Genomic DNA, 20,771 nt, shown 5'->3' with positions numbered 1-20,771 from the left:
CTCTGGCGCGAAACCGGACAAAGGATAGGGGGTGTAACCACCCATAGGAGGGACCTAGTCATAGTACAGCCCCTTTTAGGAGAATAAAGGTAGGAGCTGGTCCCATTCCAGTTTAGATTAATCCTGATTTGAAACTACAAAGAAGAAACTCTGGACTTTGACGTTCGGCTCCACAGAAGACTCCCTTGTGGCCAAGGAGTGACCACCCTGCACAAGCAGGCACCATCAAGCGTCCTAGCGGTTCACTTTGTCACCCTTCCTGCCGGAACCAGACTTCAGAGCCCAACGAGATCCGGACTTCCAGACCTCTCTGACCTCTACCTACATCTGCAGCACAGCTGAGATCCGTGGGTCCGACGAAACACGTGGGACCAGCCATCTTGGAGAAACTGCACTTCGCTTCCAGCACGACTTCAGAGGCATCCTCAAGAAAGTGCTTTGGGGATTGAGAAGCCCCAGCCCCGAGCAGCTACTGCACAGAAGATCAGCCCTCCAGCATCCACGAGATCTGCGTGGGGCCCTTTTGCTTGATTGCTGCTCGACGGGTTGTCTGGTCACTTGCCACTGGCTAGTGGCCTCCTAGACGACGATCCTTGAAATCTACACCACTGGTCTGGTTGCTCCAGACTGGCCCTTGCTTCCCTGCAAAGGAGAAGCACCCCGGACCCTCCTGGTCCGCACCAGATGCCTTTTCCTCTCAACCCCTCGTGGGTTGCCTTTGCCAAGGCCTGTTGACGCCGAATCCAGAACCAACACCGTAGACAGCGAGAGCCTGCGTGGGACAGCTCGTGCCTCCATCCTGGTCGTCGAAGACACCTCCTGGTCCACGTGGCTGCAGAGTCAAGTGTCCACTCTTCACCTGATCGCGACGACAGCATCTGGTTCCTTCCTGGTTCCACTCCAGTCACAGGCTAGAGACTGTGAACATTGTCCTCTCTGCTTACAGGTTCTTCATCTTCCTTGATCCACCCTTGGATCCATCCGGACAGCTTTCTCCTGGTCGCCTGCAGCATCTTTTCTTCAAGGCTCCATTGACTTCAACGCAGAAACCCGACGCACTTTCACACCTATGCACCCACAGCCCGTGGGTGAGGTAACGAGAGCATTTCGTGCTCAAGGGTAGATTGACTCTCCTAGTGTCCAGTTTCACAGTAGTTTTATTCCCAACTAGTCAGAACTGTCCGTACTCACCTTTTTCATAAACTGTACTGTCCATTGACTTTGTTACTCATCTCGCGTGTGAGTTCACACTCTGCACACGTGTCCCGTGGGCCTCCTATTACTTACCGAAGGTTAGGGTAGTGTAGTCCTAGCGATCCGACAGCCTCTCGACAGCTCCATTCCTTTTATCGACTTTCTCAACCCACTTACTTAGTATATGGTTTGACGTGCCCCTAGGGCACCATTGTAATTCGTGCAACTTAAACGTATTTTTTTTTTTTTTTTAAACCTTTATTAGATGCATACAACACAAAGGCATGACAGGTACAACATGTGTAGTTTCATATGGCAGTATGGTACCAGCAGTTGAGGGAAAGATGAGCACGTGAACAAGGTCCAATTTAACATTGCAATCACCATTTGACATATACATTTCCCAATGTGTCACATTAGGCAGTTAGTTGAGTATGGGCATCGCGTCTCAATCATCCGGGGTGCGGGGGGGGGGGGGGGGAGAAAACAGGGAAGTAACAAGGAGTAATTCAGGCCGGGAGACTACATTCCCTTGCGCTATCATAGGGCCTGAGCAACACAGGCCTATCGGCACTGTCCATCCCTTCCCCGCCTCCTCTCCGTCTATGTCTGACAGCTAGTTACGTGAATCCACTCAGTGATGTTATCTGTGCGTGCCTAGCGTGTGCAGCTCAGCACTGCATCTCAGCGCGTGACACGTCTGTGTCTGGACCCTGTGCTTGTCGATTAAGGGCGGCATGCCATGCCTTTCCACAAATTCGTCATCAGCCACCCCTTGCCACTTCATTAAATAATGTGTGTACACCCCGTCCGCCCCCCAGCGTCACTTCCAAGAGGGTGGTGATGGACAATGGACTTTGTGTCCCATGACTTATACTGAACAAGAACCCCTCCACCGCCCTACATCCCCGGACCTTACGACGTTTCTCAATGTAGGTGTCCCCATTTGCGTCTTATAGTGCGGATGTAGTGAGGCGAATGAAATATACAGTGTCAGTGCGCTCATGGGCCAGGGCCCAGGTCGTCATCCCCGGAGGAGTCGTTATGCGTCTCCTGAGCCAGCCAGTATACCCGTAGAGGGGACCAGATGTCACTGGGAGCACAACGAGCAGGCATCAGTTCCGTATATACGCCATACTGTTCCTGACAGTGTTGGAGGTCATCCAGCCACTCCTTAAACTTTGGCGCTCGTCCCCTCCCCCACCTGCAAGCAACCCTCCGTTTAGCGAGCAGCAGCGCGATGTCGACAAACTTGCGATCCGCTTTGGGCACATCTCTGGTATAACCTAAGATCATCACTATCGGGTCTAACGGGAGTGGGCCGGCAATCATTACCTGAAGGGCGGCATGCACCTGGCCCCAGTAGGTCTGGATTGCTCCACATTCCCAAGCCAGATGCAGGAACCCCGCGCCTGCCATGCGACATCTAGCACATCTATCATCCATTGAGAGGCCGAACCTCAATTTTCTGACCGGTGTGTAATAGCACCTTTGCACAAACTTGTAATGAATAATTTTCATTCGAGAACTGGGGGATATTCTAGCCGTGATCGAGCAGCAATATTTCCACTGGTCGTCCGTGAGGGCGACTGGTAGTTCCGACTCCCAGTCGGTCCGAGCCTTAGCCAGGGTGATCGGTCGCTGTTCTCGAACAGCAGCATAGAGTTTAGACACCAAGTGTCTCCCATCCGATACGAGCATAACATGCAACGGCAGTACCGTCCCTGGTTCCTCCGGGAATTTAGGGAGAATATCTCGCATACCCTGACGTAACCGGATGTAATAGAACACCTCCATAGGCGTCGGGGGGGTAGTCTGGAACAGCTGGTCCTTGGTGCGGAATAGGCCATCCTGAAAGAGGTCGCCCCACGTGCTAAGTTTTATGCGGCGGCACATCGAACGGAAGCCTCCCTCCAGTAGGAGTGATAGTCTCGGATGATACGCCAGAGGCAACGCCGGCGAATACAGTAGGGGGGCGTCCAGCATTTTGGTCACCCTCCGCCAGGCATCGATTGTGCAAGTCACAGTAGTGGCGGGCGTATCAACATCTCCAATCTCTCCCATGAGCATGCCCTCAAGAGGTAGTGGGTGCACTATCCAGTCCTCCGCAGCGATCTGTGGCATAAAAGGAACGGGCCTTATCCAGTAATAAGCATGTTGCGCCTGTGCGCTCAGGTAATAACTTTCCAGGTCGGGCACATCAAAGCCTCCTCTGTCATACGGCTGCGTCAAGACCGACCAACTAATGCGCGGTTGTTTACCGCCCCAAAACAGGCGAAGCAGTTCAGAGCGAAGTCTTTTGAAAAAATAGGCACCTGGGTAATACGGTATATTTTGGAATAAATATAAGAATCGTGGGAGGACGACCATCTTGATCAGGGAGGCCCTACCTGCCATCGAAAGGGGAAGTGCCAACCAACGCGTGACATTTTCAGCCAGCCGTGTAATGGCTACGCCGTAGTTTAATCGGATGGTGTCAGCCTTATCCAGCGTTATCGTAATCCCCAGATACTTCAAGTCAGTCCCGCACCACTCCAAGGGGTAGTCCAGCGGGAATTGGATGACCGATGCCGTGAGAGGGAAGAATTGTGACTTTTGCCAATTAATATGTACACCAGATATGCCTCCAAACGCTACAAATTCTCTTAAAAGTGGATTGAGGTTATCTTGTGGGTGGCGCACATAGAGTGTGACATCATCTGCATAGAGGGAGATGCCTATCTGTCGCTGGTTGCAGTAAAAGGCCCTGTCCTTGTGCAGTTGTCGTATCCTACAGGCCAGCGGTTCTATCGCCAGGGCGAATAGTAAGGGCGATAAAGGGCATCCCTGCCTAGTGCCTCTCGTGATCGGCATCTGTTTCGACAGCGCCCCGTTGATGACTATTCTAGCGACTGGGGAAGTGTATAGCAATGTCACCCATGCGATGAATATCCGGGGGAACCCCATCCTGCCCAGGATGGCCAGCAGGTATCCCCATTCCACCGAGTCGAACGCCTTAGTGGCGTCCAGAAACACAGCAGCAACCGGCAATTCGGGAGCGATGGTGGGGATTAACGAGAACAACGTGCGCAGATTGTGGGACGTGGCCCTCCCTGGGACAAATCCAGATTGGTCTGGAAGTACAAGTTTAGTCATCAGCAGGGACAACCTTGTAGCCAATATTTTCGCAAGTATCTTTGCGTCGCAGTTCAGTAAAGACAGGGGTCTATAGGCATCAGTGTCCTTCGGATCTTTACCCGGCTTCAACAGCGAGGTGATCGCCACCTCTCTCATGGACCCCGGCAATATCCCCACCTCCAGCGATTCCTCGAAGACCTCCTTCAATACCGGCGCCATTATGTCGATATAACATTTATAGAATTCGGCCGGTAGGCCGTCCAACCCCGCCGCTTTGCCATTACTGAGGGACATGATCGCTTCCCTGACCTCGTCCAGTTCGAAAGGGCTCCCTAAGAACCCCCTGTCCCCGTCACTCAACCAGCAGAGCGCAATGTCGTCCAGATAATTACCGAACTCTACCTCGCCCCCCTGTTGTGTGGAGTACAGGCGTCCGTAGTGTTGCAGGAAGGTGTCCCGAATCCCCTCAGAATCCTGATGGATCTTCCCCTCCCCATCCGAGATCTCTAGGATATGAGAGGCAAAGCGTTGGTGCCTCGTGAGCGCAGCCAATACCTTCCCCGGTCGGTCCCCCTCGCAGTACCGTCTAGCTGTCCAATATTTGCCTCTGAATTTTACCTCCCTGGCCGCCTCCTCCTCATAAGTCGATAGTTTGGCTCTGAATTTTGCTGCCAACTCAGGACTGGTATTTCCTGCCATTTCCACCTCTAGCGCCCTAAGCTCCTCTTCGAGTGTGTGTAGAGTGCGGACTATGCTCCGCAGTATCCCGCAGCTTTTAGAGATTGTGACGCCCCTGACGGTGACTTTAAACGCCTCCCAGATGGTTTCGACCTTTTCCACAGAGCCCTTGTTTCTAGGAAAAAAGGCTTCGATCTCTTCTCCGAGTTCGTGCTTAAAGATAGGATCTAGCAAGGCCGAGGGGAAGAGGCGCCATGGCGGTCTCACCCTAGTGTGCCCGGGTACTTCAAGGACGGTCAATACTGGACAGTGGTCTGAATAAGTGCGAGGCAAATGCTTTGCTTGCACTAGTCCCCCAGCAAGCCCCCGTGAGATGAAGCAATAATCAATCCTTGCCCATGAGTGCGCATGTGCTGTGAAGTGGGTGCCTTCTCTGAGTGCCGGGTGCGTGTGCCTCCAACTGTCTATCAGTACCGCCTCCGTAAGTATCCCCTGAAGCGTGTTTGTGGCGTTCATGTTGTAATGTCCACTCCCGTCGGATCTATCCATCGTGTCGTGTAGTGATAGGTTAAAATCCCCCCCCCAGATAACGTGCGCGGCCTCAATCTCCAACATATGGCCCCACAATGACAAGAAAAATCCTGGATTGTCGACATTCGGTGCATAGCAGTTCACAAGCATTATTACATCAGATCCCAGCCTCCCCCAAAGGATGACATATCTCCCCTCCTTATCCACTCGCACACCCAGCTTTTGAAATGGAAGTTTCCTATTGACCAGTATTACCGTCCCCCTAGAATATGTGGAATAAGAAGAAAACTCTCTCTCACACGCCCATCGACTCGCAAACTTGGGAGTGCTACCCGGTCTAAGGTGGGTTTCCTGGAGCATAGCTATTTGCACATGGTGGCGATCTAGATATGCAAGTACATTTCTGCATTTACGGGGATCATTGAGTCCGCGGACATTCCAGGACAATATGACAACTTTATCCAACACATTATCGCCCATATATGTCTTTCAATCCCAGCACGAAGCCGGTGGTCAATGCCCCAGCTCCGAATCGACCAGTACCATTCGCCGCCACCTCCGCTGTCAAGCGCAATCTCCCCCCCGTTCAACCACACTCCCATACATGTCATCCATACTACCTGCATTCTCGCCATTATTGCCACACGCATCAAACTCGCCACCTCGAACAACTAGCAGCTTAACAAAAAAACTGTACTCCCCATCACGTGCACAGTCACCCGACCCTGACTGTCCGGTCCCTCCCCCCTCCCACTGAAGCAACCCAAACTTGCCAGTACCTTGTCCCTCCCCCCTGTCCCAACCCAAACGTCCCATAACATTAGAAAAACCATGTGGGGAATTCCCTCTCTGGAGCAAAAGAGGTACACACTGAAACACCCCTACTCTCCCCTCCCCATCCGCATGCAACATACGGGAAAGACAGAGAAGGTGGGGTGGTGCCTGGTATGTATCGTCCCTGCAGGCCAAAGCCCCCCGTCACCTCAGTGCAGTGCAAATGTGTTCCTCCAGCCGTGCCCGGGCAACGGCCAGCACCGTATCAGTGGCAAAGTAACTCATCTCGTGCGAGTCTCCTTCTCCTGGCCACCGTCAGGGCCAGCAATGTACTCTTCCCAAAAAAAAAAAAAAAACCTTCGGCAAAATAAGTTTAACAAGCAGACGCAATGATCAGCCGCCAGTCGCCTGGCAGCAAGGCCCTTCCGAGGCCAGATAGTTCTCAGTGGCACCACCACACGAAGCGCAGGCCAGTTTCATCCTCTAGGATCCACAAGGTCCGAAAGCTGTATCCATAGTGCATTGGGTAGTTATCAAGCAGTCGAGCAAAAGTCTCCCACTACTAGTCTTCTCGTTCGGCTTGATGTTCTGCGGCTTCCTCCTCCTCACCATTGCGCCCCTCCCTCCTGGCCGCTCGGAGCCTTTTTACGTAGTCTTCGACCTGTTGCGGGTTCGAAAAAAAATGCTGTTTGCCCTGATGGGTCACCCTGAGGCGTGCCGGGTACAGGAGGGCGTAGTCAATCTGCATATCCCTAAGTTTCTTTTTTACATCCAGGAATTTTCTACGCTGGTCCTGTACCATGGGCGTGAAATCCGGGTATAATGAGAACTGTACCCCGTCACAGGTCAAGTTCCGAGTAGTCCGGGCCGCCCTCAGCGCCGCATCCCTGTCGCGGTAATTGAGTAGCCGGGCTATAATAGGTCGAGGCTGTGCCCCCGGCTTAGGGACCGGACCCAGCGAGCGGTGCGCCCGCTCCACAATGAACTGGCTGGAGAAGGCCTCTTTACCTATGGCGGTGGTCAGGATACGCTCCACATAATCTTCCATCCGACCCGTGTTGGTGGATTCTGGAACTCCCGTGACGCGGATGTTATTGCGCCTACTCCTGGCTTCCAATTCCTCGTTCTTAGCTGCGATTACTCTTAGGATATTATCCATCCGGGTTAGCCGCGTATCATGAGTGTTTGATACGTCCTCCGCAGTTGAGATGCGCCGCTCCGCCTCAGTGAGCCGCTCCTCATGGACTTCCATCTTTTGTGCAACTCCGTCCATCCTGGAAGATAAACGGTCCACCTTATCTACGATCGTTGCAAAGCCCTGACGCATCTCGTCAATGAGCAGACGCAGTTCTGGAGCAGCCGATGTAGGAGAAGTATCAGCAGTCGATGGTCCAGGGGCCCCATTAGAGGTAGTAGCGCCTCGCAGTGGTTTCTTGGAGGGTGCGGCCTCAAAGGACAGCTTCGCCTGTCTGGCGTCGTTTTTGCCCATGGTGTTCAGGCCGTCGCCGCTGCCCGGGGCCGGCCACTGTCGTGTGGCTAGTAGCCGTCTCCTCACCAGTGCAGGGCCCTCCAGCCAGTCACCCCCTCTGCGCCGAGTACCAGTAGGGTAGGGTCAAGCAGGAGGTGGAGTAGCGAGTCCCCGACCCAGAATCAGTGACCAGGGCGCCCTGGGGAGTCTGCACGCTGGTAGTAAGCGCTCAGCCCGTTTCAGCAGCGCCGTGCAGGATTGAGAGATGCAGGCCCACCGGCAGTGGAGGGTAGCACAATGTCACCAGTATAGCTCCGATCCTGAGCTTGGTCACCAGCTCGGTCTGTCGGGTGTTTCCCCGGGCCTCTAGCCTCCGTGCCTGGCGCCAGCAGTGTCCATCAGGCAAGCAAGGATGTAACCGGAATATGCAGGTAAAGTGGCCGGGTGCGCCACTCTTCACATCGGCAGAGCCAGGCGCTGTGCGCCGAGGTTAAAGGGAGCTCCACCCAGTGTCCAGAAAAAGGGTGTCCCGTCCGTCCCCCGCCCCGGTGCTCACTGGGGACGGCAAGACTCACCTCCGCCAGCCTCCGCCAGGTCTTCTATCGGCCGCCCTCCCCGCAGGCCGCCGTCAGGGATTTCGAGGCCCACTTGCCTCGTGGGAAGCCGCGGCCTCGCGTAGGTCAGCTCCCGGCGCGTCTCTGCTGCTCTCCGCGTCGCCCTCACCCGGTGGCTGCTCACCTCGCCATATCTCGGGCCCAGCGCCTCCGATTTACTCCAAAGTCGGGCAGGACCGGCAGGACCTCCAGCCTCGCACTCGGTGCGGGTTTCAGGCTTCAGCTCGCAGGGGAAGCGGATAAGTTTAGGATATTACTGGCCAGGCAGCCAGAGCCTCACGGAAGTGCGGCCATTAGCGTGTGTGCCCTCTAGCGCCCCTCAACTTAAACGTATTTTTCCTAAGAGTCTTTTCATGTGCTTAGCCCTCTGATCTCATAAAGAGTTCAGAGGTGTTTGTTATTAATAAATATATTGTTTATTTTCATAACAACCTGTGTGGTGTCCTTTCACTTGGTATTCAAGGGGTTATATGTGGTAAAACAGCTGGCTTCACATGCCAAAAGAGTTTAGCCTAAGACTGCTTTGTCCATGCTACCATTAGGATAGCTGGTCTATAAGGTTGACTTACAACCAATCACCATAAGGGTTGTTTGGACTGATACAAGGTGATCACTAGAACTAGTGAGCATCATATATCAGGCCAACTTCTCACAGGGATGCAGTGTGCCCTAGATGTACCGAACCTGGGGTGGGCCTGATTCACATGGTATGGAGTTGCCACAAGCTACACACGTACTGGTACACAATCAGTGAGCCGCTGCGCGTCAGCACAGGTTGTAGCCTACCCTTTGACTGTACTGTTTCTGTTGCACCAGTTCCGTAGAACCCCAGCCACAAAAGTTACATCCCGATTCCTGGAACTGGGGTTTGTGGTTGCTAAGCGATTGCTCACCAAGAGATGGAAGGCGCAGGACCCACCTCAAACGTGTGCATGGAGACATTCGCTCTCTGCCTGGGCCAGAGTGGAGGGTACTGCCATCAGACGGGAAGAAACGGGATTGAGGAAGGAGCCCCTAGCTGTGCAGTGGGAGGGACTGCTACAGACACTTCAGCAGATTGAGGAGGAAGGGTCAGGAGGGCAGTTCGATGGGAGGGGCGGGGACCCAGAGTAGATGTCATGGCCCATGGAGGTGTGTGGCTGCACTGCTCCACATGTGTGTTGATTAGCGCTGACACCAAGGTGAACATAATGGTTGTCAATGCGGGGAGTAACAGTCAGTCTGTAATGGGATTGGGGAGGGGGGAGATGGGGATATTGGTACTAATGCCGGTCTGTGTTGGGATTGTTGTGTGTTATCTGTTTTGATTACATTATGTCTTGTCATATAGATACTTCTTTTCTATATATTGTGTTAAGTTAGCATGAGTTTATTAAATGTTTGCACGCCGTTTTTCATTCTTGTTTCACTTTTGCACACAACACATAATTGTTGTTTTAAATTTCAACCCAGAAGAGCTTCGTGATTTACTAGAGAAATATGTTATTGCTCTGATATCAGTTTTGTTCTGCACTCTGTCTGCACACCGAGTGCTGAAGGCTACACGGATAACTTAACCCAGTGTTATTGTAAGGTCTGATCTTCGCACCCTTATAGACATAATACACATGCTGTTGCCAAAATCGGGCTCTAGGCGAGTTTTATATTGTGATGCTGAACGCACAAAAACACACTTGACATGCTTCGCATGCAGAGAGCTGGTGGGAGGTGATGTGATCGTCCTGCCACTGAGATTTTAAGGTGTGGGCCCGCCCTGCTAAAACCCAATTGAGACCTTCATAGATATAATATACTATTCTAAATAGGGAGAGTGTGAATTAGACATTGTTAATTTCTATTCATTTTTGCATAACTAGTATGCTCTCACCATTCGCCTTTTATGGACTGATAACTATGCTGATAACTTTGTTGCTTATAATATGTTTGCTAGTATTATACAAGATATTGCGTTTGAGAACATTGCATTAGTAAATAAATATTTCAAACGTGCAAGTGTCCTCATTTACTCCACGTTATAGTTTGTAATGATTATATAACAAAAGAGTGTTCATGTGTTCCACGATTCCTGAGGTACTCTAAGTTCATGTTCTGGTCTGTCTAAGCATTGGGAGTTTGTTATGACCAATGAGACACTGTAGCTAGCTCGGTAAGGGGATTTTGGGTACTGAGGTGAGTTTTGGGCCATCCTAATTCACTGAGGTTCCAGGTCTCTATGCACAGTTCTGTAGGAGAACGGAATTCCCGCTACTTGGCGCCCATATGTTGTTGGCCTTATATCATGACACTCGAGTAGTATATCATTCAATCCTTAACCCCTTCACTGACGTTTCCGGTAAACGGTGGTGTCGGAAAAACCTACCTATTTTTGAAATAGGTCTTTTCAAGCTTGAATCATTCTAAGAACGGTTTCCTTGAATTACTACCCAGTTGTGCTACAAAGTTTACTTTGTTTTTTCTCTTTCCTGTGCTGTCACTGCTGCCGTGGACATTCCGCTGCATAGTCGCATTGCGGTGCGTGATCATTTGCGGACTTACAATGTTCCTCTTGAAGGCTTGGCTGTGAATATGGTGGTGAGTGCGGAACATGCTTACCCATACAAACTCTTTTATTCGTGGGTGACATTTCCGGCAGTGGACGCAAATTCAGGCGTATTCCACACATACACTCCCACGGTTGTACCTAATGAGTATACTCCGTACAGAGCACAGGAAGTACCTATTGATGTATGGCAGCATGGAGTTTGGTTTGGTGGCGCCCTACCCCATTCTTTAACGGCTCCGAGGTTAGGTCCGTTGTCCATTCCAGGCACTAGTTGGCCTGTTTTGGCTGGATTTACTCCTCATCCTCTACACAGCAATTGTAATTTGGGTGAAATCAGACGTCTACATGTAGTCGCGATTGCCGTGATTAGAGCCTTAGTGCATTACACAAGTCGCAATCTTCCAGGTGGACCCCCGGGGGTGCGGCGCTTCCGGCTGGGCAGGGTGGTTTAAAAATCAGCCCTGTCATGGTCAATGCCGTAATGGGCAAGAAGCCCCAGGAAAAGGATGATTTTCCTTTCTGGCTTGCCGAGAAATTTGACCAGCTGGAAGCTGTATTTCCTAATACGACTCCTGGTGAAAAACACCGCATTCCTACGCTTAGTTTGCCGAAGGATTTTGCTCCTGAACTTGTTGACTGTGAGACATGGGGAAAGACTTTTGCGGCAGTCAATGCGCGGTGCTACGGCACCCCGTCTATGTCCGTGCTGTCTTCGGTCCTTAAACGTGTTCAGGATGATCACGGACCGGAACCTGCGGTCGAGTTGGGTATGCGCCTGTGTGGCACCTTTGACGTAGTTTGCGATCTAATCCTTGCTAATGTCAAGGGAGATGCAGTGAACTTTCAGGTTGCTAACGCGTTAGCTGCGCTTCCCGAGAAACCCCGACAGTTAGCGAGAATTATACTGTGGGTCGCAATAGTAAGGGCGTTAAGCCTTTTTCTGTTAAGGATAAAAAGCAGCCCCAGGGACAAACTTCGGAGACTGAAGTTCAGCCCAACTCGAAAAAACAAAATTGGCCTAAAAAACAACAGAAACAGGGAAAGCAACCGCAACAACAACAAACACAGGTTTCTCGCCCTGCGTCTCCGTTACCTACGCAGTCGGAACGTGTTTATGACTTGCGCGACCGCACGACGATTAAGACTCCTGATGGATTTCAGGCTTCTGACCAACGCTCTCCTCGTTCCTTTCAGGACTCATCGGCTCCATCGGCCGGTGGTGGAGGGGGCGGCAGGGGTCGGGGTGGTCAACAGGGACGTGACCAGCCACGCCCGAGGAACAGTGCAGAAAAGCAGGAAGGCTCTACGCCTAGGAGACCACAGTTTGCCAAGAAGAAAGTCGCAGCCTTAACAGCGCATCGATATGCCCCAGATAGTGAGAACGCGGCTTCGGAATCTGACGTGGGCTCTGACCTTGCTGGACAGCGCGGCGGAGATTACCATAGTGAGAGAGGCGCTCCGTCCACTACTGAAGGTGACAGCGACTGATACTTATGTTGTCATTGAAACAGCTGACACAAGAGTTGCTCCCCCTGATAGACTTTTTGAAATTGTCCTGTTAATTGAAGGTGACATACAGCGAACCATAAAAGGGGTGTTTTGGGAAAATCTTTCGTCTACATATGACATTTTGCTTTCGGAGGCTGACTGGCCACACCTTTTGTGCTCGCAGCTCCGCGAGGGGAGGAGGTAATCCTCCCCAGTTTCGCGAACACAGTCTCGAAAGGAGAATGCGCAGCATTTTGCAGAAGAGTGGGCTCTAAATCTGGCGCCGGCTGTGTACCGGAATCAATGTGGGTGGGATAAGTTGTCCCCACGCCACGAGATACTTTTACGGTCACAGCCGCAGCCTCAACTTCAATATCCCATTAGACGTGAAGCGAAAGCTTCCGTAGCGGCGATCCTTGAACAATTGGAATATCAAGGTGTAATTGAAACGTGTGTGTCACCAATGAATAACCCTCTTTTTACTGTAAACAAGCCTGACTGTTCGTTTCGTTTGGTTTTGGATTACCGGCATTTAAACTTGCATTGCCGTAACTGTGCAGTACAGAATACTTACGGCTCTGCTCTTGTGAATAGTCTTGTGCGTTAGCGGTTTAAGACCACGCTTGACATTTCTAATGGTTTCTATGCCCACCAATTGGATGCTATGAGTTCCCAATGGACCAGTTTTACATGCGGCGGTGTCCAAAAACACTTTTGGCGTCTTCCTATGGGCTATAAGAATAGTCCTGGGGTTTTTTCTGCCTGCATAGTCTCCCTTTTGGAGAGAATCAACCCGGATGCTTGTTCATATGTGGATGATATATATCTCACAGACGACGAACTTTGGGAGCATCTGTGTCGAGTAAACTGAATTATTTGTACCTTTGCAAACTTAGGTTACAAGTTCAACTTTGCAAAATCGCACATTGCTGAGTACACAGTGTTGTTTCTGGGCTACAAGCTCAACAATGAAGGAAAGGGATTGGCTCCTCACTTCCTGGAGAAATGCGCACAATTGCGCGCTCCAACAACACTGAAAAAATTACAGTCTTTACTGGGCTTTTTGAATTTCGGGAGAACTTGCATTCCGGAATATGCCCAGCGTATCAAGCCTTTGTATGCTTTGATACAACCATCTTTTTCCAAGTCATGCTGGCTGCCTGAGCATTCGGCTATACTGCAGTCTTTGCAGGCTGATCTGCTCGCTTCTAAATTCTTACTGACTCGTGATAATCAGACCAACCTGGTGATAAGAATTATCCCTGGGACGGTAGGTTTCACGTACCTGACTTTTAATGAAGGAGACACAGTACCTATTGCTTACAAGTCACAGTTGTACACTTCGGCTGAATTGCGCTTTTCCACTGTGGAGAAAGTTTTGACGGCTGTGCAGATGGCAATTCTTAAAGAACGTGCCCTGTCACAGGGAAAACGCATGTTGGTTGTTACCCCATGTCCTGCCTTGGAGGCAGTCACAAAAGCCAGTGTACCTAATTCTAAAGCTTTGCACCCTCGGTGGATTCAATGGGCAGCGTCCTTGTCATCTCAGGATGTCACGTTTATTTTTGACGCCACATTAAGGTCGCAGGAGTACTTACAGTATGAATTCGTTCATCCAGCTCCTTTAGCAATGCGACCCCTGGAGGATTTCCATTGCATCATTTACACCGATGGTTCGGCGCAGGTTGCGCATGGCTGTAAACATGCCTACGTTTCCGCATGCGCCATTGTGGTCGGTGCCATGGTGAACGCTGAGTTCAAGTCCAGTGTCGTGCACACGCAGACACTTGGAGACTGCACTGCACAATTGGCAGAGCTTCGTGCTTTGATGCTTGCATTGGAGTACGCAGATCCTAGGGTGACTACTCTTATCGTAAGTGATTCTTACTACTGTGTCCAGTCTTACAATGAGAACTTAATCTATTGGATTCAGAATGAATTTCGTGATTCCAAGGGTAGCACAATAAAACATGAAATGATCTGGGTCCGAGTGGCTGACCTTAAAGAGCAGTTGCCACTTGTGTTTGTGATTCATACTCTCGGCCATCAGCTCGTGGGAGTCCACGCTGTCGGTAATTCGCTTGCTGATGAAGCAGCGAAATCAGCAGTATCCAAATATTTAGTTGCAGCAGTTACACGGTCCAAAAGTAAAATAGATGATGACATCTTGGTGGCTGTTGCTGCCACTGAGAAGGGAGCTAAATATCCTGCGGGATTCCCTTCGAAGTACACATACCACTTAAGTCCCGATAAGGTTCCTTACGTGAAAATTCCTGATGTTGGCGAACGTTTAGTTTCCAACTCGGATCGCAGAGCTAATTTGATTACAGCGGCTCATGAAGGTGTGGTTTCTGCGCATGCGGGCGTCTCTGCCACTGTAACTCAGCTACAACAGAGGTTCTGGTGGCAGGGACTGTACAAACAGACGCGTGATTATGTCCTTCAATGTGACATTTGCCAGCAGATCAAACCTTCGACTGCTGCGCGTCTGCCACAGACACAGTTGTACATTTTCTTCTGATACTGCGTATAAGTACATCTTAGTAGCAGTTGATTCATGCACACACTTTGTGTGGGTATGGCCCCATGGCAGCGCTTATTCAGGGACTGTCATAAGAGATTTGCGTGTCTTTGTAGGGATTTTTGCCTGTGGTACCTTCCATTCAGATCAGGGTCCGGCTTTCGCCTCTAAGGCGTATAAGGATGCTATGGTTTCGTTGGGGGTCCAAGTCAAGTTTTCGTCTCCGTACAGACCTGAGGGTAACAGTGTAGTGGAACGAATGAACCGTGACTTAAAGCAATCTTTGACAGCTTGAGTTATAGGCACTGGCAGAAACTGGCTGGCCCACCTCAATGGCGAGCAGTGTGCTCTTAATAATCTCCCTAGAAGGTCTCTCGGTGGGCGGACCCCATACGAAATGCTCTTTGGTATCAAGATGTACGTCCCTGACCTCGACGGTCTAGACTGCGTGGCTCAAGCCACGGCCTTTGACGTAGATGAACATTTTGCTGTTTTACAGGACATACAAAAGACGAGAGACAGTTTTGCAAAATAACATTTGCCCTCCACATCGGATGATGCCTTGCAGATCCCGGTAGTTGGCTGGCTACCCAAAGTTGGAGAACTGGTTCGAGAGAAGATCGACAACAAGAAAGAATTTGGTCCTTCCTATCGAGCACCGGTCCCCGTTCTTGGAGTGAAGGGCACAAGAACAGTCATTTTACCACCACTTCCAGGTCGTAAGGAAAACAGGTTTATCTCAATTGACAATGTCAAGATACACAGGGTGGCCGATTCTTCATAGTATGACACCGGCAGTCTCATGTCCTTCGATTGTGAGAAATTCTGTTTTGGCCATTACTGCAGCTGCTGAGCCAGAAGTGGCCTTAGAGATGCCTGTCATTTCCAATCCTTTGCTGAACAATTTCCCGGTTAATAACAATGATGACCTACATTATTCCTTTCCTGCTGATTTATCGATGCCTGATTTACAAACACGTTTGGCCACAGACTCTAGATTCTCATTTGACTCTGCTTCAGTGACTTCGACAAAACCCTCCAGTTGTGCAATCTATGTCTCTTTATTCAAAAAACATTTTTTGGTTCCCCCTTGGACAAATATTTGCCTAATGCTTTTTTCGGTATACCTTTTTATGTCATTTGGTTTTGTGTTTTATTTTTTTCGACTCATGGATGGACACTATGTCGAGGAGAGAACATGCATTCGGCATCTTAATGGAACTTTGGCCCCCTTATCCTCTTCACATTCTGCAAACAGGCTGAAAAGAGACTTGAACTTTGTTAACATCACAGCTTGGCCGGTTCTTGATGGGATTGTGTGGGATGCAGTTAAATTTCAGATTCATGGCCCAACTGAAGTGGTTAATGTCCCAAATGTACTTAGAGTGAACATGGGGGATGTGGTTAAACAAAACATACGTTCTGATGATTGGAATATTCAGGCTGTAGAATCATTATTTACTGATTTAAAATAATATGCTGCCTTTGATGCTGAGGATTAATATTTAGAATCTGCTAATTATGGTGACTTATTTTGCTTTCAACATTATGGTAATCATTTCCTGCATAAATTAAATTCCAGAAGGAGTACTCTAAATTACACACAATGGGAACATTGCCCAGCACCATTACAAGGCAGCTCCAATACATTTTTGAAGAAGTACACTTACGTTACCGACTTTAATCAATCAAGTCCGGAGTCCTTTTATTTTAAAATGACACAGAAGCCCATGTCCAAAGTTAGACTTACCGATACTAAATTGTTGTATTCGAAGTCCTTCCTAGACAAGTTAGCTGTAGAAGGCTATGAGCTATGGAAGGAAACCATTGACCTTAAATCGGTTTGGGGTTCTAAAAGTTGGCAGGTACAAGGCACTGAGGCTTTGCACCGTGCATGTCTCATCCCGAATCATATGTTGTTTTTGAATTCTACTATTTCTCAGACAACGTGCTTTGGATTGGCTACTTCAAAAAAGTTAAATACTCCTACTGTCCCTGATTTGGAAGAATATCCTGGTTGGGATAATTACACAAAATTTTCCATTAGAGAATTGCAGACATTACTAGGTAATGCATCCTTTAATGTGTCCAGTTTTGATCCAAAGGGTTGGCTGCTATGGCACAGAAGCTCTGACTCTTGCCAGCATCGCTTTCTGGGTTTAACTGAAGGTTTTACACGAATCAGGCCTGATCCACGTGTTGATCCTGAACACACTGTCACAACACATTCAGTTGGCAAATTATGTCAAAATTGGTTACAACATTCTACATTAGCTGCTGTTAAATTACATCTATCTAAGTTGACTGATGATGTGGATATTAATGATTTCATTAAAGGCCCGGCAAGTGGTAGACCTAAAAGTTGGATTTATGCTGCTTACAATGAAATTTGGAAGCTATCACAGATTGAGGCTGCTAAACGCCTGAGAGCAATTGATCAAGCTAATTTAGAAAAGGTGCTTGCAGTTTTAGATAACAGTATTAACATGCTTTCTTCCCGCATATACACGTTGAATAACATGGTTTCTTCTGTAGTTGATATTGTTAATGATGAGGTGTCTGTTTTATACCATGGCCAAAATCAACTGCGTTCTGTGATGCAGTTTGCATGGACTCTGCAGACTCTCAAATCTGGCCGCGTGCCATGGAATTACATAAACGTTTCCTCCCTCTTTGCCCCATTTAATTTGACTGACAAACAGCGCATGCTTTCAATGCGCGATGCATCATTTTCCATGTTACACATTGAGAGGTTGGAATCTTTACCGTTCTCTGTTGCTGAGGCTGCTGATGCAACGTGGCTTATCCACGGATTAATTACATTGCCATTCGCGTTATACAAATTTACTAGTTGTATGCGACATGTGGCAATAGGACGTTATGAACCGTTAGGAGGTGCCTTCCTCAATGAAGCATGGTCTCTTCCCTTCACATATAGGTGCCTGAAAGACGGCAAAGAAGTTTATCTGAATGGAGAAGAATGCACAGAGTCCCCTGACCATTCATTAATATGCACACACATTCAATTGCATGGTTCCTGCAACCAGGAGCAGCCTAATCTGGCCTGTGTTTTGAAAGGGACTCCTGTACCCGCAATAGTTCCCACGTTTACACTTTTGGCAAACAGTAGTTATTTGCTGTTGAATAACGAGGAGTGTTGTGGTCTTATTGTCGGTATCGCTTATGTGGTAACTGTATCTGAGCGTGTGGTGTGCTGCAAAAATGTAATGTATCCCCCTACGCATGGGAATTCAGATGTTTCCATCTGGCCGCGCATCCCAACCTTGAAAGCAGAGTTCAATGGTATGACTAGAATAAGAGCCCTTTTGTCTCAGAAAGAGGTGGCCCTGAGTTCGGCCCGAGAAACATTCGTCCTTCACATAGCTAACACACGCACAGAAGTGCAAGCGCTTTAAAATACTGATTTACCGTTACATTTCAGTGAGTTGGTTCATCAAATCTTTAATGCCTCCTCCACTTCCGGCCTGGCTCACTTTTTTAAATTAGTTTGCAGTGGTCTTGTGACTTCATTCGAAAAAATATTTGGGGTCATCCCTGCCTTTTTTCATTCTATTTTTTCGAGCTTGTTCGGAGGATTCCCTGTCTTGCTGGCTTTAGCTGCAGGCGTTTTGGTGATATTTTGCTTCATTACAAATGGCTGCCCATCCTGCATTAGGAGCAGAAGAGCCCCTCCTGTCACTGCTGCGCAACCGGATGCTTGATTACTATGGCACCCTGCCGCTTGCGACCTTAAGCACGGCTTTTGGATTATCGTTTCGATTTTCCTATTTCTCATGTGTCCAGCCTGTGTTTCATTGCCTGAGCTGCGATTTCCACTGGGCCCTTGATTTGTGTCTCTGCTTGGAGGTGTCTCCTGACGTCGCCTTTAATCATCTGATGAGCCCCGTAGTTGCTCACAAGTTGGTTTGTTCTGGCTAAAGGATTATGGCCTTGGCAGCGATGCATGGACTACTGGGTCGTTGGGATATAATCGCAGCAGCGCATGAGTTCTTGGCAAGGAACTTTCTTGAAAACCCACTGAGTTGTCCTCTGATGTTAATAGAGGATCCAGTGACGGAGCAGCACGTATGTTCCTTCCCACTACTTAATTGGATGGCTGAACTGTTTTCGGGTGATGACAGTGATTTCTTATTGGAGGCTGTGGCTGCATATTTTGCATACTCGATTCTATCGTGAGATGCAATGGAGTTTATTTTAATTATTTCGGCACGTGCTTTTTATATTTTTGGACAGTGCCCCTTTTTAATGTGTGAACAATTTTTATATACGTCCCAGACCTATTGACTTATATTTTCAAAGGTTGGATCAATTACATTTGGCCACTATAGGCCTGCATATATACGTTTGGAGAATAGTTTAGTTCATTATTATTGAACTCTGTTTTCAGGTTAAGCCCCTTCCAGGTTCTGCCTTTAGATGATTTTTTGACAGTGCTCTGATCATTGGGGGGTGTCATATAGCTACTTCTTTTCTATATATTGTGTTAAGTTAGCATGAGTTCATTAAATGTTTGCACGCCGTTTTTCATTCTTGCTTCACTTTTGCACACGACACATAATTGTTGTTTTAGCTTTCAACCCAGAAGAGCTTCGTGATTTACTAGAGAAATAATATGTTATTGCTCTGATATCAGTTTTGTTCTGCACTCTGTCTGCACACCGAGTGCTGAAGGCTACACGGATAACTTAACACAGTGTTATTGTAAGGTCTGATCTTCGCACCCTTATAGACATAATACACATGCTGTTGCCAAAATCGGGCTCTAGGCGAGTTTTATATTGTGATGCTGAACGCACAAAAACACACTTGACATGCTTCGCATGCAGAGAGCTGGTGGGAGGTGATGTGATCGTCCTGCCACTGAGATTTTAAGGTATGGGCCCGCCCTGCTAAAACCCAATTAAGACCTTCATTGATATAATATACTATTCTAAATAGGGAGAGTGTGAATTAGACATTGTTAATTTCTATTCATTTTTGCAAAACTAGTATGCTCTCACCATTCGCCTTTTATGGATTGATAACTGTTGGAAGGCGGTGACCCCAGGGGTCAAGATGACTCTCCTAACCACCCGGGACCTCCTCTCCCACAATTAATGCCGAGTCTTATCAAGGGGGAGTCCCCGCCGGGGAGGACTGATCGTACACACTGTCGACACACCACACTTACGAACGGACACCACACCGTGAATCTTTATCAAGTATGAACTTTATCAGGGTAAAAATAAGGAGTAAAGCGATCGAGGGATCGCGAAAGTCTCGTAACAAGGGAACGGGGAAGCGGGACAGTCTTAGAGGGCCAGCTGGCACGCCACGCACCCTGCGCACAGTTCTCAATCCTCGAACTGGGGAGTACGGGGGGCTGGCGATGGGACTTGCTGTCCTACTCACTTCGGTTCCAGATGGTCGGGAGGGTAGCGTCGATGGTCCAGCCGGACCAGAGAGTTCTTCAAGCCGCGACGAGGTCAGCAGGGCTTGGTCAGGAGTACTTCGTCGTACTCGTAGGCAGGTGGAGCCGCGACAGCGTCCGCAGGGCTCTGGATGGTAGCAAGTGTCTCTCGTTCTCAAGAGTGGGCCGCGACGAGGTCAGCAGGGCTCCGATGGTTCAGGTCTTACTCTTCGAGAGGAAGCCGCGACAGCGTCAGCAGGACTCCGGTGGTTCAGTTCCGTAGTTTCGAGGATGAGCCGCGACGACGTCAGTAGGGCTCGGTGGGTCAGAGTCTGTTCTCCTCAAGGTCAGCCGCCATCAGATCAGCAGGGCTTTCTTGTCCAAGATACAACTGCCGGCTAGATGGAAGGCAGGCTGTCTTATAGTCCAGGAGC

General features: G+C 49.2%; 1 protein-coding gene and 1 pseudogene across 1 annotated transcript in view; both read left to right on the top strand.

Annotated features, from left to right (window-relative positions):
- The window catches only part of LOC147733678 (transient receptor potential cation channel subfamily M member 7-like), a 1,990,815-nt gene that overhangs the window by 1,046,933 nt on the left and 923,111 nt on the right, over positions 1 to 20,771 (top strand). The window lies entirely within an intron of this gene.
- Positions 17,525 to 18,649, top strand: LOC147733679 (uncharacterized; annotated as a pseudogene).

Source organism: Lissotriton vulgaris, chromosome 2_1, assembly GCF_964263255.1.
Source record: "Lissotriton vulgaris chromosome 2_1, aLisVul1.2, whole genome shotgun sequence".
Taxonomy (NCBI): domain Eukaryota; kingdom Metazoa; phylum Chordata; class Amphibia; order Caudata; family Salamandridae; genus Lissotriton; species Lissotriton vulgaris.
Note: the sequence above shows the minus strand (reverse complement) of the source record. Positions and strands in the feature narration are given on the sequence as shown.